Source organism: Pseudonaja textilis, chromosome 3, assembly GCF_049901715.1.
Source record: "Pseudonaja textilis isolate UNSWEBS1 chromosome 3, rPseTex1.2, whole genome shotgun sequence".
Taxonomy (NCBI): Eukaryota; Metazoa; Chordata; class Lepidosauria; order Squamata; family Elapidae; genus Pseudonaja; species Pseudonaja textilis.
Window position 1 is genome coordinate 22,995,059 of NC_141992.1, and position 16,268 is coordinate 23,011,326.

The 16,268-nt window shown below is 43.5% G+C and overlaps 1 protein-coding gene across 4 annotated transcripts in view; it reads left to right on the plus strand.

Moving 5' to 3' along the window:
- The first annotated feature begins 491 nt into the window (after positions 1-491).
- SULF2 (sulfatase 2) overlaps positions 492-16,268 on the plus strand; it is a 265,704-nt gene continuing 249,927 nt past the window's right edge. Inside the window, exon 1 of one of the 4 annotated variants that reach the window (XM_087929026.1) lies at positions 492-783. The gene's annotated coding sequence lies outside the window, so the exon portion shown is untranslated. The remainder of the gene's footprint in view (positions 784-16,268) is intronic. The other 3 variants (XM_087929027.1, XM_087929023.1, XM_087929025.1) reach the window with 3 other exon arrangements.

Here is a 16,268-nt window from a genome sequence, read left to right on the forward strand (position 1 = left end):
GTAGTTGCTGCTGCTGCTGCTGCTGCTGCTGCTGCTGCTGCTGCTGCTGCATGGATAGAGAAAGTGCCGGCCTTTTCCAATCTCTTCAAACAATCAAGGTATTTCACTTTGGTGAGCCACCAGGAATTAACAGGTGGACGCGAAAAGTTAGGAAGAGGGCGAGGGGCGTCAGAGGCAAGAGGATGGAGAGAGCAACTTGATTGTGCCTCCAGCTGGCCTTCCTGGCAGATAACTTTCCTGTCCTGCATCTCCCCTTCCCCAACCACACACACACACAACAGATGCACAAACGGGGCTGAGGAAGCGAAAAACGCGCTGCCTCTTCCACAACCCCCAAGCCAAAGTGGCGGTTTGCAACAGATGGTTCAAGGCATCTGTCCCCCCACACCCCAAACACACACAAATACACCTCTTCCTCCTCCTCTCGGCTAGGTCCTGCCTTTGCTCGCCGGCTGTTCCGTCGGGAGCCCTTCGCGCGGCGCACCGAGGGAGGGCGGGACCCAGGCCAAGCAGCGGCTGTGTGGTCTTGCGGGGCGCGCGCGCGCCGCTCTTCCATTCCATTGCACGGGCTTAGCTGGCGGACCTGCCGCGGCTAGAGCCGCCGCCGCTTTCGGGGGGTCGCAGCTCGCTCCCTGTTGCCAGGCCGAGCGCCCCGCTCCGTCTCCTCCTGCGGGGGGAGGGGGGCGCGTTGAATTCGGCGAGCCCAGAGCGGTGCCGCCTCGGCCCTGAGCGCGCGCGCACTGGAAAGAAGCGCGCTTGCCTACAGCCGAAAGGCTGCCTGGGGTAAGTTCCTTGGCCGGGGCGCGAGAGGGGAAAGCATCCTCCCCCACCACCCCGGCTTTCTCTCCCACCCACCTCCCTTTTCCCCGTCGCAGCTTTGGAATCTTGACCTTGTTTTCTTGCATCTGAGGCACCCGCGGCAGGCAGGACGGATTCGCTGGGGGTGCCGCCTTTAGAACTACGGGGATGGGAAAAGGGGGACCTCGCTGCTGCCGCTGCTTAGCCAAGCCCGGCGGCGCTGTGTTTGTTTTCTATCGGGGGAGGGGGAGAGAGAAAGAGAGAAACCTGCCCTTTTAACTTTGCGCGCGGTCTTGTGGGTGTCTTTTCTCCAGAAGTCCCGTAAGATCCTCTTGCTTTTCAGGGGGAGAAGGGATGGGAGAGTAGGCTGAGTCTGTCTTCAGGGACTTTCAACTGACGCTTGGAACAGTTTTCAGGGGTATTTTGAAGGCTGGGAAGACCAGGTGAAGCAGAGGGGGAGGGGGCGGTCGTCTTGAGTGAGTGCAGAATAATTGGTGCTTCTTTAACGTTGGGCCTTCCATCCTGCGCCACCCTTGTTTAAAACTTGAAGCAGCTGCATGAAACGTGCGTTGTTTAAATGTAGATCCGCTGAAACATTTTGACTAAGAGGAGAGGATGCTTTCCGTACCGGTTTGCAAAAGCCAACTGAACTGAACAGTTGATGGGCTGCTGCTGAGCTCCACCATATCAGGCGACAAGGTAGTACAACGCAGACCACCTGACACAACAGCACTGCCTCTTAACACCACGCTTCTTCAGGCTCCTTATTTTTTAAACAGTGGTAGGAGCTGACCCGTTCACACTTCCTTTGTTTTGATAGGATTGGAATGTCATTCTTTGGTGTGAGCTTGCATGTGGACTGCATGCTTCTGGGTAGTAACAGGTGTGGATAATCAATCACATCCCAGTTGACATTAGTTACTGAGTGTTTGGCTGGAGTAAATTTGAGTGAGAGGAGTGACATTCAGCCAGAAGAAACTGATTAATTTTGATCCAAGAATTTGATTTCATAATCCCCCAAGGTTTCCTTAATGTCCATATAATGTGATCTTTTCAACCTGCAGTGATTAAGGATTCTTTTCATAGATCTACTTGAAAGCAACCACTGCTAATAATAAACTTAGAGTTGCAGCTGGAATGAAGCTAAAACTGTCCTGTTATTTCATTATGTCATGTACTTGGGCTAAATGCAGAGTTCCCCAACTTGGTGCCTTCTAGATGCATTGTCGTCAAATCTCCTAATTTTTAGTCAGTGTGGCCAAGGGAGATAAACTTAAAAATGCATGATTGCAACTTAACTTGGAACAGATAAAGGTTCTTGCTATCTTGCTTTTTGTGATTTATTCAGCCAGTTCTAACATTCATGTTGGTTTATGCATAATATTATTGGTTGGTTGCTTGCTTGCTTTATTAAGATTAATGAAGCAGGAAGAAGCCATACCAATAAAATGCTGAAGAAGGAAGCTTTCCTCATCACTCCTTAAATGAAATTTCTCTTGAATTGATTCATTTCAGTTAACAATTACTACTTATAAGCAAAAACACATAATGGTTATAATGTTTTATTATACTGTATAGTGTATTGTATAATGAAGGATTAATAGCAACTGTTATGATATTGGTAAGTAAAAGAATGAAAGAAAATCATAAGAACCAAAAACTATACAAAGATCTTGGTTTTACCTTGATATTATAAATCCTGCAGAAGTAAAAATCTATTATTTTGATTTTTTGAAAATCTTTTTAAAGTATATTTATGAACATGCAGTCATCCTAAGGTCATTGTTTGCAATGCAATCAGTTTGAGAAAGGGTGAATTAAGGTTTAATTCAAGATTCATGCCATACAGTTAATATTTTTAAAAATGTAGCACTCAATCATTACAAAAAATTGTACAATTCTTCAATTTTGCTAGGATGTACTCTTCAGGCAATTCTTGATTAAATACCAAAGGCAAAGAAGTATGAATTATACTGGCATAGGGTCAAATTTTTCTGCAATTTTTGCAGCTATTAGAACAGTTATGTAAGTGATATGCCACTATAGGATCCAAGTATAGTCCATGATAAGAATTCGAACCTTCATTTTAATACTTCCAATATTTGTAAGAAAAACAAACTTGGAATTTGAAACAAAAATACAGTAGGCTAGATCTCAGTCACAACTAGAATGGTACTGCATTTCAAGGTAATTACAATTGATATCATAGATGATCAAGGGTTTTTAACAAAGTTAGCCCAAGAATGTGTATACATGTACTGTATCCTTCACACTGTGATGACTTTTAGATACTTTGATCTATAAATCTCAACTTTGTTTGCATTTTAGCAATGCTGGAGTTACTTATGGGAAAGGTAGTTTAAAACATTCTAATGGAGCTATGGTAAGCAACTTCATAAAAGCAGTGTATAAATAAGCCCATGAAATAGATACACACAATTCAAATATTGGGATATTGAAAGCATTGTAAATATTTGATTTAAAAAAGCCCAATACAAATGATCAAAAGTATAAAATTAATTTCAATTGCTTTTAAAAGTGTAATGGAGTAGATATATACTTACATATATTTTTAAATAGTAAAAGAATGGAAGCAATTCAGAAGCCTGAAAATCTGCTTTAAGACTTAAATATGCAAATTGTAGTGGAATACTTATAAACCAGTAAGCAATTAGCAATCAATGCAGAGTTTCATTACAGCATAATGTAATTCTATACCTAATACCTGTTAATAGTGTAGCTATAGTTTATACCAATTACAAGTTCAAGATAAAAATAACCTCTATAGGGCATGTTGCAATAGTATAATAGATGTTCATGGCAATGATTGTACTATTTCTGTCTGGCGCTGGTCTATTTCTACCTGGCACCAGCTCAAAGAAATGGAGACAACCTAGGACTAGGACTGCAGAGTCAAATCCATAGTCCTTGTAAAAACACTGTGTTGCTAAGAGTTTTATGCCATCTCTTTACATGTACAATGAAGTACAAGCAAATTGGCAAGCAAGTTGAATTGCCAATCCTAATCCTCAGTCTGTCTAATCAGGTGATTTCCACATTCTCAATTCACTAATACTTGCAGGTAATGCCATGCTCCAGAACAGGGGTCACCAACCTTTCACATCTCAGGTACCACTAAATTCATAATTTTAAATCCCATGGAACACTAATATGATCTGCCTAATGACTGGCTGGGTGGGCATGGCTAGGTGGTCATGTGACTGGGTGGGCATGGCCAACTCGATGTCACTCACGTCAGGTGCCTCACCAGCCTCTACTCACTCCTCCCAGCCACTCCTCGCCTGCCTGCCCGGACTCCTTAGGGCCCCAAAAGGAAGCAGTTGTTGGAGCTAAGCAGCCACCACGAGAAAGAGTTGGCAAAACAGCTGGCTCAGTTCAAATTGGATCTGAGTGAGAAGGAGGCTCAACAGAAGCACCTCACTGAGGACTATGAGCATAGGTTTTCCAAGCAGAGGGAAGACTGGTGGGAGTGCAAGGCCAGGTACCAGTGCCTGGAGGCCATGATGCAATCTCACTGGAACAAGGCCCTTCGGCTCTTTGCCACCAGTGGCGCTTCCTTCCAGCCTTCACCCAAAGCCCCACACCAGAAGGCTGAAGCAGATCCCAAGTCAGAATTTCTGCCCCCCCCCCCGACCCACACAAAAAGCCCCCAAAGGGTGAGACTCTCTACAGCAACACAAACATTCATTGCTGTATAAAAATGAAAATAATTTTTCTGTGGACCACCGAAATTTTCTAACGGACCATCAGTGGCCCACGGACCACCTACTGGTGACCGCTGCTCCAAAATACAGTAGCTCTTTGTACAATTGTTGGGATTAAATCCCGGTAAATGGGGATATGTGAAAATTAAATTGCAGGAGGTAGCAGGTGGGTGAATAAAGATTAATGTCTACTGAAATTCTGTTCTTAACTCAAGAAGAAGTACTACATTTTCTTCCATGTTGTTTTGAATCTTCCAGCATCTAGGAATTGTCTATTTTTAAAAAGAATCTTTAAAAGCCATCTGATTGGCTTTTCTTGTTGTAGTCCCTGGGATTCTGTTTACTTTCCTTTCTGTATTTAATAGAATGAAAGGAGCAAACAGATGAAGTTGGCCAGTGGCTAAAACTTTAGGTATCTACATTACCCCTAAAACACTGAATTTTTCTTTTGTGAGTGGGATTGTTGTTTAGTCTCTACAGAACAGGAAATCCCACAAACAGAGAATAAAATAATCCAGACATTTCAGCCCTGCCTATTCTGCTGATTGATCATAGATAACTCTCGCTCCAAAATGTAATCTAGATCTTTTGTTGATAGTATATTGATAGTCATCCCTCCTGTAGATGTGGCACAGGATGTAACATTGTCTTCATTAGTAGCTTTGTACAATAGATATATTGTACATTGTAACATTAGACATTGTCTTCTGGTTTTCAATTGAGGTAGAACAAAATAAGCATATCCTAAGACATTTCATATTTAATTTCTGATTTAGTACAGGTAGGACTTGACTTACAAGCCCGAAATGTCTGTTGCTAAGGGAAAGAAATGTCACATGAGTTTTGTCCCATTTTATAACCGTTCTTGCCATATTTGTTAAGTGAACTTGGTAACACAGTTGGAAAGTGAATCTGGCTTTCCCATTGACTTTGCTTGTCAGAAGGTCACCAAAGGTGATTACATGACCCCAAGGACACTGCAGCCATCAGAAATATGATGAGTCAGGTTATCAAGCATTTGAATTTTGATAAGGTGACCATGGGGATGCTGCAATGATCTTAAGTGTGAAAAAAGGTCATGAGTCACTTTTTTCAGTGCTGTTGTAACTTTGAAGAGTCACTAAATGAACTGTTGTAAGTCAAGGACTATCTATATAAACCAATCTTCCATGTTTTTGAGTGTCTGAGATGAAAATTGGTGGTCACTATTCCTTCAGAATTAAAGTAATGTTGGCTTACAAAGTAGGAGATTATGTGTATTATAGTTTTTATGATGTAATATGTTTCCTTTCTAACTCTAGTAATCCAGCCTCCTAACTCCTTCAAAGTTTGAAATACTTATGCCTGGTCTTCTTTATGTTGTCACCACCCCTGCAGACTGATTTTCATTCTGCAGTACGGTTCCCAGTACCAATTGGTTCAATCCCCCAATTTTTGTACTGCATTGGCCATTGTTTTTTCTAACATTTCACTTTCAATACAATAATTTTTATTGTGGTTTCATTATTTTTATTGTAAGCCTCTCCAGGATTACTTTTCATGAGAAGCAGTACAGAGATTTGTTTCTAAAATAATTGCTCCCTGTTGAAACACAAATTAAAGAGTAGAACAAATCAGTGAGCCAGATTTGCAGCAAAGACCTTGAGTTGAGTCTATAATAAGAGGTTCTTTATTGGTAGCCCTTTCAGGAACAAATGAGATATTGACCAAAATGTTTTTCAGGAGGCAAAGGGTAATGCATGCAGGTACATGGTTGTTTCTAATCATTGTTCTGTTCTGGTACAGCATGGAATTGATGGTGCCTTGGATGCATGCCTAAAAAACCTTGCTGGGAATAAGCAACGAGGTTCGTGATTGGTTTCAAGAGGGCACTTGTACAGTTAGAATTGAAGCAGGAACTCAAGTTCCAGGAGCAGCTTAAAGACAATTGATAGGATTCTTTTGACATAAAAAGCAGCAGCTTTACAGAAATCCCCTTTTTGTGTGCACAAAAGCCTTGCTGTAATATTTTAAAATGTGCGACCGTGTCCTTTGCCATTCAGTTAACATCTCTCAGTTTGGTGCTGATAATGTACATCCACTATGATTGGTTCTACCTGTGTAATTGTAGTCTTTTAAATCCTGTAACAATGCCCTGGTATTAGTAAATGGTAATTTACAATGGTAAAGCTGCTCTCATTCTATTGCTGTCTTATCTACAAATCACTCAGAGTGTGAGCTAAATTGAAGCGTACCTGGTGTAGAGCTTACTTACTAACTAAGCCTCTTTATTCCATGAAGAACAAAATTTTAAAGAAACAACTTTTTGGCTTGGAGCATTGTATGACAAAGCTACTGTAGCTTGTGCTCCTGGTTGAGGCCTTTCTCATGTCACCAGGTCAGGTGATCCTTGACTTGCAACCATTCATTTAGTGACTATTTGAAGTTACAATGGCATTGAAAAAAAAAGTGATTTTTAGCTGTTTTTCACACCTACAACTATTGCAACATCCCTATGGTCATGTGATCAAAACTCAGATGTTTGCCACCTGACTCATATTTATGACAGTCGCAGTGACCTCTGGTCATGTGACCACCTCTTGCGATTTTCTGACAAGCAGAGTCAATAGGAAAGCCAGATTTACTTCACAACTGTTTTATGAATTTAACAACTCCATTGATTCACCTAACAACTGTGGCAAAGAAAGATTGTAAAATAGGGCACTCACTTATCTCCCTTAGCAATGAAAATTTTGGGCTCAATTGTGGTCATAATTTGATGACTACTTGTATGAGTCCTGAAGAGTCCTTCATTATGATGCTTCATTAGATTCAGATTAGCAGAGTTGGAAGGGACCTTCAAGCAGAAGACCTTACACCATTTCTGAAAGATGGCTGTCCAGCCTCTTCTTGAAAGCTTCCAGTGATGAAGCTCCCACATCTTCTGAAGGCAAGCTGTTCCATTGGTTGGTTGATCTCACTGTCAGAAAATTTCTCCTCATAAGGGTGGTTAGAGTCTGTCCTCAGTTGTTGAGAGTTATTAGTCCTTCAGTTTAAGTCTGCCACTAAATTTGTTGAACGTTTATCTGGATTTTAGCAGTTTATACTTTCATGATACTTTCTGAGCTTGCACCTTCATTGTTCCCAACTCAAAATTCAGTGTGGCAGTAGCTGAAAAGGTAGTATCATGCCTGTTCCAGGAATCACTAGAAATATATGGTACTGATTTGGTCCCCGTGGTGGCTCATGTAAGATGCTGGGCTTGCGCACTGCTGAGATTGGTAGCTTGGCAGTTCAATTCCTGTGAATGAATAAACCACGCAGGGACAAGAAAGGAGGGCACCCCATAAAGATAACACCACCCGAAAAAAATTCCTTTTACAGAAGCAGCCAGCCACCTCGTGATCCCTGACTAACATGTGCCATACGCTAAATAAATAAATAAATCAACATCCTTTATATCATCCTTTATATCAATCCTAAGAACTGTAGGATATCTTTAAGATTTCCTTGAATTTAATATTTAATATAATGTTTTAAAAATACATGGCAAAGAATGTTCATAGATGACTTAAAGACTTTAAGCATCACATGGGAAGATGCTGAAGCGCTCACCCAAAAACCAAAAATAGTGGAGATCCCTTGCTGCCCGATTTGCTACATAACATGGGAGGATCTAATGTTAATGCTACTTAATAATGTTTAAGCACTTTAATCGTTTTACAGGAAATGATTGATCCCCCATCTTACATAATACTAGACATCAATGCTATACTAAAAGAGCACACACATGACTGTGTCCAATGGGTTTGCTGCTGTCTTGTATAGAAATTTTTTTAAAAAGGAAACTGATCAGGACTTGCAATGAATAGTTAGGAGGTGGAGAAAAGAGTCAAATTTCAGCATAGCAAGACAAATTAATCCAAGGTGGTATGGTGAAGGTTTGTCCAAAGTAGAAAAAGTACAAGTGCATTGGAAAATATGCCAAACAGGAGATCCACAAGCACAGATTGTTCTTTGCTGCTTTTTTTTTTTTTTGCAGAAATTCCTTCTGCTTGCAATTGTTAGGTTCTTCCTTGTAAATACTCTACTGTCCTTCTTGAAGTTAGGAGCAAAGAATGACAATTTTTAAGGTTATACCTTTAAAACTTGGACTATAGATTAAATAATTATAGCTCATACAACATTTTAAACTTTTGATAATCATTTCAAAGCCTGACATGCATTTAAAAACAAATGCTGATATTACAATTACATAGATGTATATCATGCATTACAGCACTATGATACTTCAGCCTTTTGACCCAAGTAAACTTGTATGAGCAAAATACTTAAGTTTCACAATGCTGGATTCAGGAGTGTAAAACTCAAGGCCCGCGGGCCCAATCCAACTCAAGAGGTGCTTAGATCTGGCCTGCAGGGCCACCCTGGAAACAGCAAAGGACGCCCATGGTGCCTCTGCCAGTGAAAATGGAGCTCAGGTAGGCTGTGTGTAGCCCTCCCAAGCTCTGTTTTCACTGGCAGAGCACTCAGGCCAGTACAGGTGCCCCCAACGTGAGTGACATGTCATGCCACCTGACCATACCCCCCGCCCCCCAAAGTCAAACACAACCATAATGTATCCCTAAATGAAATTGAGTTTGACACCCCAGCTGTAGTTTAAGATTTGCAATGAATCTTCAAGAATGGATACCCAAAATAATTGTATGCTTTGAATGGCACCTCATAATGTTTAGTAATTAGCATTGCTCATGGAATAATTTAAAACCTGAGTAAGTAGATGGAGGAAAATTAGGTTCACATCCCTGCGTGTTTTTATATGAATAGCTTCTGAAAATGGCCATTTGTAGACGTTATGGTGAACGCCCTTTCTATCTATGCTGTGAGAGAGCCCAGGATGGGTTGACTCCTTCCTATGACATCATTTAGCTGAGTCTGTACTAAGATATAAAAGCCAGCCCCTGGGAGAGACCCCAGCTTTGGCGAAGATACTTGACAGACTGAAAGGTGTCTCTGAAAGCCCAAAATAAATACAGAAATATGTCTTACCCTCTCCGGACAAATCAAGGGAGGGGCTGGGCTCTCTCACAGCATAGAAAGGGCATTCATGATAACTTTTACCAATGCCCATTCTCCTCCATGCTGCATCGAGAGCCCAGGATGGGACATACCAAAGCTTGCATGCCCACGGGCGGGTCCTTGTCTGGCTCATCACACCGACTGTGGAACCACTCATTGAAGCACCCATCTGCTGAAGGCTGCAGTCGCCGAGGCAAAAGCATCCAGATGGTAGTGTCCGATGAAAGGAGGTGGGGATGTCCACGTGGCCACATGACAAATCTCCTCCAAGGATGCTTGGGTCGCCCAGGCAGCCGAAGTGGCCGCGCTTCTGGTAGAGTGCGCCGTCAGACCTCGGGGAACCAGAAGGGCCGCAGCTTTGTAGGCTTGCTCAATGCAAGACCTGACCCACTTGCTAATAGTAGGAGAAGAGGCCTTGTGCCCCAAGTGAGAAGGGAAAAAGGAAACAAACATGGCTTCTGACTTCCTGAAGGAGGAAGTGCACTTAATGTATATTCTGAGAGCCCTTCTTACGTCTAGTGTGTGCCACTGCCGCTCTAAGTCATGTTGCGGGAGAGGACAGAAATCAGGCAAAACAATGTCCTGGGACCTGTGAAACCAGGTGTTAACCTTCGGAATAAATGAGGGGTCCAGACAAAGAACAACCCTATCATCATGAAAGGAACAAAGGTCCTGTCTGATGGAAAGAGCAGCAAGCTTGGATACCTGCCTGGCAGAAGTGATGGCAACAAGGAACACTACCTTCAAAGTCAGGAAATGGAGAGACACTGTTCAAAGGGGGGCTTTGTAAGGACATTAAGGACCATATGAAGGTCCCAGGAAGGATACCTGTGAACCACTGGAGGGTTCAGGTTGGAAGCCCCTTTCAAAAACCTCCTGACTGAAGTGATGGGATAAGGAAGGAAGCGAACCCCATGAAAGGACCAAGGAGAGGGCCTCAACCTGCCTGCTTAAGGTGTTGGGGGCCAAACCTTTCTCCAGCCCATGCTGAAGGATGCTAAGAACTTCTGCCAACTAGGCTGAAGCAGGAGAAAAACCCTCCCTGAGGCACCATCAAGAAAAAGCCTTCCAGGTGGCATCATAGATGCGCCTTGTAGAAGGTTTCGAGACACCAGGATAGTGAGGATGACCCTTTCTGGAAGATCAGCCTCCTCTAGCCACAGCCGCTCAAGTGCCACACGGTCAGCTTGAACCACTGGGGCTCTGGGTGGAGCAGGGCCCCCTGGTGAAGGGAGATTAGATGGGCTGGGATCCTCCAAGGAGAAGCCACCGATAGGTTGACCAGGTCCACAAACCAGGGCCTCTTTGGCCAATAGGGTGCCAGGAGAAGGAGCTCCGCACGTTCCTCCAACATCTTCTGAATTACTGCCGGAATGATGGGAAGCGGGAGAAAGGCGTAGAGGAGACCCTTGGGCCATCTGCACCGAAGAGCATTGGTCCCCTCTGCTCCCTGGCAAGGAAACCTGGTGAAGAATCTGGTGACTTGGGCGTTTTGAGGAGTGGAGGAACGATCCACCTCCGGTGTTCCAAATCTGAGGGAAAGATCCCTGAATAGAGACAGAGGAATGGACCATTCTGCCTGGTCGACTAGGCTCCTGCTGAGCCAGTCGGCCTGGGAGTTGTCGACCCCGGAGATGTGGTCTGCCGAGATCGACAACAGGTGTTTCTCTGCCCATAACCCCAACCGTAGAGCCTCTCTCATGAGGGCTTTGGACCTCATCCCCCCTTGGTGGTTGACATGAGCCTTTGCGGCCATGTTGTCCATAAGGACTAGAACATGAGAGCCGGTCACTGATTGCCTGAAATGCTTGAGAGCCAGAAAAATGGCTCTGAGCTCTAGCCAATTTATGGGAAGAGTCTGCTCTGATCTGGACTAAACTCCCTGAGCTGTCTGGCCCTGCATATGGGAACCCCAACCCAGGAGGCTGGCATCGGTGGTTATCACTAGCCTGTCTGGGTCCGTGACCAGGAGTTCCCTCCAGATTGACAGGGAATGCCACCAATTGAGAGAGCTCTGGATTTGTGGTAGGAGTGGGACCTTGATGGATGAGTGGCTGGTTCCTGCTCATTCAAGCAGGAACCATTGGAGGGGTCAGGAGTGGATAGCCGAGCCCATGGGACGATGCCAATACAGGAGACCATCTTCCCCAGAAGTTTGGACAGCAGTGACAGCTGGCTCCGTGGGAGTGCCAGAAGATGAGAACGAGGCCAGAATCTGAAGGTCAACAGAAGGCACTTCCAGGACATTGTCCAGAGCTGCGCTGACATTGTAGAAATGCTTATCCAGAGAAGATGGGTGAGGACCTGCCGAAGGAGAAGCACACTGTTCCTTGACCACATCCAGGAACAAAATGGGAGAAGGCAAAATCTCTGCATGCACTACATGCTTGGAGAAGAGCGACTCCCCTTGGCTAGAAGGATTTCCTTGTGGCTCGGGAGCCACTTCCTCTGGCGACAGCTTGGCAGTAACCAAGGCCTTGCTGAGTAATGGCCTGAAGAAAGTAGGTTTGAAGACCAATGCAGAGGATGTCTGCTCTGGGCTAGAATCCTGAAAGATTTTGGTCAAAAATCTCACCCTCTTCACACTCTGAATGAGAAGAGTAATTGTGTTCAGATGGTGAAGGCCTTCCTTCCTCATCAACCTCCTCCCATTCTGGTAGAGAAGAATGGACCCTGAGGTCCTGGGGCCTGTGTAAATCAGGATGATGAGGCAAGGAACTTATAGATTGAGAAGGGAGAAGGGCCTAAACCCTTTCCAGAGGTTGAAGAATTTGCTTGAAGCCTTCAGCCAATCCCTGCCTAATGGCCAATGAGACAACATCTATGCTCAAAGGTAGAGGCAAAAGGCTGAAGGCCCATTGCTGTGCGAGTGAAGGTGGCTTCAGGCCTAGATTGAGGAGAGGTTCAAGGCCTTGGAGGGAGGGGGAGGAGCATAGAGCCCAGAAGCCTGTGGGAAATAAGGCCCAGATCTGCTTAGATCCTGAGGATCTGATTGTACTGCAAGAGCCTCAGGAGACCAGGATGGAGGATGGAAAGGCTCATAGATAACTTCTCCTCCCCTGGGAGGCCTTGGTTGGGGCCCACGGGTATCACCTGAAACCTGCTGTAGTTGCACTCCCTTCTGTTGAATAGTTCTGTTGAACTGCCTCTCTAGAATTGTATGTCTGCGCTTTGCCCTCAATTCAGCCTGAGTTGCCTTCTTAGGGGCTAGAGCCTTAGCTCTGATTTTAGCAGCCACCTCCCTCTGGACTGATTGGGTGCATTGCCTACATCTTTTTCTCTTATTGGGCTTAAGAGACTGTTCCACTGGGGGCGGGGGAAGCTCTGCCTGAGCCTTATCTTGCTCCATTTGTAGAATAAAGGCTCTTGCGTTGGAAAGAAGCTGTTTAGAAGTTTTTCTGTTAAGCCCCTTAGGGTATAAATGGCCCCCGGGCTTACAAAATGGCTGCTCACCTCGTGGTGGAAGGCTTGAATCCAAGATGGCCACTGACTACAGGAAAACAGGCTCCAAGATTGAAGAATCGCTCCTTAGGCTATACAGAGCCCCGAGCGAAGTCAGCAGGGGAAAAATGCAGCAACCAGCCACACGATCAGCTAACTTATGCTCTTATCAGTTTGCCGATCGTTTTTACGATCGCTCCAAACCGCAGGCATGGGGGAGGTCTACAGATGCTGTCCAGCTTGCTTGCACAGAGCTCTGTAATGCTTTCCCAACGTTGCAGGAGAGAGAGCCCTGCTCGCCTGGAAGAGCAGCTGCCCAGATCCCTGGGAGCTGCTTGAAGCGAGGAAAAAAAGTACTGAAGATCACTGGTGAGTGCTATCTAACAGAATGCTTTTGGAGACACAGCTACTGACTGAAAGGAGCTGAGTCAAAAGCTGGGGTCTTTCCCGGGGACAGGCTTTTATATCTTAGTACAGACTCAGCTAAATGACATCATAGAAAGGAGTCAACTCATCCTGGGCTCTCGATGCAGCATGGAGGAGAATGTATCATTACATTGATACAGTTAGAAAATGTAATGACAATTGAGCCCAACATTTATGATGCTAAGTCAGACATTTGTTAAGTGAGTTTTGCCCCATTTTATGACCTTCTTGTCACAGTCGTTAAGTGAATCACTGCAATTGTCAAGTTGTCAAGAACACAGTTGTTAAGTGAATTTAACTTTCCCATTGACTTTGCTGATCAGCAGGTCCCAAAAGGGGAGGTCACATGACCCTAGGACATTGCAACTGAACCCATTGCCAAATATGAACCCATTGCCAAATATTTGAATGTTGCTCATGAGACCGTGGGGATATTGCAATAGTTGCAAGTGTGAAAAACGGCCATAAATCACATTTTTCAGTGAGGTAACTTTGAAGGATCACTAAATGAACTCAGGGACTACATGTAATAGGTCTGACTCGGCACAGCTAGCTCCTAATTCCAGTTCAGTAGTAAGGGGTCAGAGGCAGACTTTGGGAAGAATGCCAAATCCTAAATCACATAACCAGTTAAAGGGGCTCCTCGGAGAAATGAGCATTAACTCTAATTAAGTGCAGTCAGGAACTGTGGCTATTTAAAAGTATGCTCCACACTTTCTTCTCTTGTTGGACCCATTCTTATTTCCAGACCTGTCTTCCTTCAATGCTCCTCTCTAGATACTTTCTGTTTCTTGCCTTGCAATCACATCTTTCAACTTCCATATCAGCTTTCATACAACTTTCTGGTGCTTCAGCCTATGGGTTGCCTTGAACAATTATCTCAGTATTCTTGCCTCTGAACTCTCCTAGCTTGCTACAATAGATGTAATTACAAGGCAAGCAACTTCTCCTGTTTCATTCTCACTGACTAAATAGCCAGCCTTTCTCCCTGCCTCAAGATTTACAACTTGTCCAGTAAAAGCTCTCCAACTTGAAATTGCTGTGCTTGCTGTTTATATCAGCATAAGGCTTGCATTGAACATTGCTTATTTTAGTTGCTGTTTCGATTACAGCAGTGATGGCGAACGTGTCAAAAATTTGCTGGAGTGTCACACGCATTCTCCCCCTGAACAAAAGAGAAACAAATCTTTATCTACAGATAGTCCTTGACTTACAATAGTTCATTTAGTGACCTTTTGAAGTTACAATGGCACTGAAAAAAGTGACATGCCTGTTTTTCACATGGCTTTTGCAGCATCCCCATGGACCACATGATCAAAATTCAGATGCTTTGCAACTGACTTACATTTATGACAGTTACAATATCATGGAGTCATGTGATCACCTTTTGTGAAGCTAAAGTCAATAGGTAGCTATTGGATTTACTTAACAACCATGTTACAACCAAGTCACTTAATTGCTTAGCAATCAAAATTTTGGGCTCAATTGTGGTTGTATATTGAAGACTACCTATATTCATTTGGTTTTTTTTAAAAAAATACAGACAAATTGAGACAGCTGAGGCCTTTGTCACTTTGAAGCATTTTCAGAGAATACTTTTCCAGCCTCTGCCCCCTCCAAAACCATGTGAAAGTCCACCCCATTCTTGCATGATTTGCAGAAGCTCTGTAAGATGCCTGAGAGACTGACCTCTCACATGACTTCAGAAACTGCATAAGAACATATCCCATCCTTTATGCGTGGCCTCCATAGACTCTGAAAATCTCATGGCATGCTTTTGGGAATAGTTGTGTCAGAAGCTGGTGAATGCTGATGTGTCATCTAAAATGTCATATCATAGGCTTGCCATCACTAGTTTAGAATGCTTCTTTCTGGAATTTTAAGACATTCAAAATGAAGATAATTTCTACATTACTTATAAGCAGTTTATGGCATCTCTATGTCACACTGTGCCAGGTATGCAGCTTTGACTTTGACATTCATCTTCTTTAATTGATTCAAGAACCTTATTACAATGAAGAAAAGTAAAATACTTTTTTCTGCAAGCTAAGAAGGTATCCAGTGGAGTTGTTGTGGCTAGACTGTCAGTGTTTGTTGTTTCAAAAAACCTATTCAGTATGATTTTCTGAAAACTTGTTAATAGGTTAGATTTTAGATCTGTCCAAGAAATCTCCTTTCTGGGCCTATATGCAGTAGCAAAGTACAATCCAGCTGCCAAAAATCATACCTCCAATATTTGAGGTTGAATGTAACTTTGTATATAGCTCAAGCTCAACATATACTTCCATATAACTTGTTTTGGGGAAGTAAAAATATGACAAGAATAAATAGGGAATTTGTTCAGCAGAAATCTGGAGTAATTGTCTTCTTCATATTATAAGAGTAACAAAGTATGTTTGTTTGGGTCCATCTTTGAGTGAACTGGGTGGGAGGTGACTGTATGCCTCCTTCTCAAGCCATTGCTAGATTGGTGCTGTACAACTTTAATCCAGTCTTGAAACTTTCACTTTTATGGAAGGTTCTTGAGAAGACAGTTGGATTGCAGCTTCAGAGGACCTTTCTCCATCAGATTTCAGGCATAACACAGAGACACCATTGATTAAGTTGGTTTATGACCAGAATATCCAGAATCTGGATAGTGTTGTTTCTCCTGTGGATTCTTGATGCCCTTCAAAACTATTGATAATGGTATATGTGTAATGTGTGTATTGGTATGTAGGAATGTTCTTGGGAGGCAGATGGAAGAGCTGCAAACTAAAAAAACCATCATGCAGGTGTTATCTCAGTCCACAAATAGAGGGTACATGGAAAGCATTTCAA